Source organism: Branchiostoma belcheri, unplaced genomic scaffold, assembly GCF_001625305.1.
Source record: "Branchiostoma belcheri isolate BF01 breed outbred unplaced genomic scaffold, Haploidv18h27 scaffold16, whole genome shotgun sequence".
In the NCBI taxonomy this organism is placed as follows: Eukaryota; Metazoa; Chordata; class Leptocardii; order Amphioxiformes; family Branchiostomatidae; genus Branchiostoma; species Branchiostoma belcheri.
Window position 1 is genome coordinate 2,156,727 of NW_017803046.1, and position 1,806 is coordinate 2,158,532.

The 1,806-nt window shown below is 57.1% G+C and overlaps 1 pseudogene across 1 annotated transcript in view; it reads right to left on the reverse strand.

Moving 5' to 3' along the window:
- The window catches only part of LOC109465901, a 15,587-nt pseudogene that overhangs the window by 6,394 nt on the left and 7,387 nt on the right, over positions 1 to 1,806 (reverse strand). Inside the window, exon 4 of the transcript XR_002139993.1 lies at positions 48 to 1,784. The product of XR_002139993.1 is annotated as an uncharacterized LOC109465901 (transcript). The remainder of the gene's footprint in view (positions 1 to 47; positions 1,785 to 1,806) is intronic.

Consider the following 1,806-nt stretch of genomic DNA (forward strand, 5'->3'; position numbering starts at 1 on the left):
GGGGGCGTGACCACTACTGTCGGGGTGGGGGGCTGACCATTACTGACGAGGGTGGGGGGCTGGTTACAGTGCTTGAAGCAGAGCTAACCACTGCGTTTGCTGAAGAGCTAACAACACCACCACTTGATGGAGAGCTTGGGACAGTTTGTACAGGTGGACTGAGGTTGGGACACGGAGGTGGAGGAGTTGTTATCTTGTCCTCTGTCGTGCCCGGAGAGACTTGCTGCCCCTGCTCTGTCTTAGCAGGAGAGTGGGTCTGCATGTGTTCCTCGATCTGATGCTTGTACCTGGTGGAGAAGCTGCAGTGTTTGCACCTGAACTTGGTGGTCCACCATCGTCCCTCCACATCCACCCCGGTCATGTTACCGTCGGGAGGGGGGCTGGCGGCACAGCCAGGGTTACCAGGAGAAGCTCCACGGCTGCCACCACTGCTGCTGGTGGTCTCCGGTACGACAGGCACTTCCTGTTGACTCTGCGCCGCGCTGGCTGCCGGGCTGACAGACACACTCGGCTGTGCTGCAGTCTCTGACACCCCCAGTGCTAGATGCTTCTTCACGTGCCGTGAAACATGACTCTTAAAAGCAGCTTGGTAGTCACAGTACTTGCACAGGTACACACACTGCTGTCCGATGTTCAACACTTGGATGTGGTCTGTCAAGGTTAAGCCTTAGCAGCCACAGCACGTTTAGGAGACTTGCCAGGATGTAGATGCTGCTTGACATGTCTGGACATGATCTGTTTAAACTGTGCCACGTAGCCACAGTGGTTACAGGTGAAGTCACCTCTCCATGTCTGGGTGGCGTGCTTGGACAAGTCAAAGGTCTCTGTACTCCCTGCTCCACTGCTCTCTGCCTCGGCTGCCCCTGCCTGCCCCTCCGCCTCCTGTGGCCCTACAGGGGTGCCGACGCTATCAGGAGTTCCCCTGCTACCTGCCGCTCCCTGTGGCAAGTGTTTCTTCACATGCCTGGACAGGATGTTCTTGGCTGTGGTGGAGAACGGGCAATAGTTGCAGCTGAACACGCCACTTCTCCAGTCCTCAGTGATGTGCTGGGACACATTAAAGGGTGGCTGGGAGGGAGTGGGAGGAGTGGTGGAGGTGGCATATGGAGGTGAAGCCAACAGATGCCCATCGCTGGATGGAGTACTGGTTGTTTACTGTTGACTGCTTCCTGTAGAATCCTGGGTTCCTTGGGTGTTCTCTTCATCTTTACCAGACACACGTAGATGCCTTCTGACATGCCTGGATATGATGTTACAGTGCTGGGTAGTGTAGCTGCAGTACTTGCACAGGAAGTCTCCCCTCCATGTCTGAGTCACGTGGTTGGACAGGTCAAACTTGTGTTCTATATCAGGTGGCCTGGAAGTGGCCTGAGCAGTGAGTGCTTGTGGCGAGGGGAAGTTTGGACTACCCACTGTGCTCTGTGGCACGGTGCTGGCCTGTGTTGGGTGAGGCCTCTGGACTACTGATGTGACCACACTCCCACCTGCTGTTTGTGGGGCTGGCTGTGCACCTGATGTGTATGGAACAAAGAGGGCAAAACCTCCCAGGTTCTGCTGCAGTCCACTCACCAAGAACACCTGCCTGTTCTGTGGGTTGACCGCCTGCCCCTGGCTCAGCACTGACTGCTGGTTGGCACCGACGTTTGCAGGAGGCCTGACTAAGCCTGCAGGCATGGTAGGGTTAGGGGTCATCAGTTGTACTGAGGTCAGAGGGCGTGGCTGCTGCTGCAGGAGGGTCTGCTGCGGCTGGAACAGGGCCAGCTGCTGTTGCTGCTGCGGCAAGGAGGGCGGGATGGTCGCGAGGGG